Genomic DNA, 343 nt, shown 5'->3' with positions numbered 1-343 from the left:
AGTCTCCTGCCTCAGCCTCCCAAGTAGCTGGGACCACAGGCGCCTGCCACAATGCCCGGCTATTTTTTTGGCTGCAGCCGTCATTGTTGTTTTGGTGGCCCGGGCTGGATTCGAACCCGCCACCTTAGGTGTATGTGGCTGGTGCCTTAGCCACTTGAGCCACAGGCACCAAGCCCCACTGTTTCTCTTGAAGACAGAAAGGATGATTTCACTTTACATAAAGTTCAGTCTTCCTCATGGAGGCATCAGCTCCGGAGACCTGACAGGACCACAGAATGGGAGTGAACTTCCAAAGAAAATGCTGGTGACTTTCCCAACTTCATTCCCCAAACAAACGGGACAG

The sequence above is a fragment of the Otolemur garnettii genome, unplaced genomic scaffold (genome assembly GCF_000181295.1).
Source record: "Otolemur garnettii isolate 467f Iridium unplaced genomic scaffold, OtoGar3 scaffold00172, whole genome shotgun sequence".
In the NCBI taxonomy this organism is placed as follows: domain Eukaryota; kingdom Metazoa; phylum Chordata; class Mammalia; order Primates; family Galagidae; genus Otolemur; species Otolemur garnettii.
Note: the sequence above shows the minus strand (reverse complement) of the source record.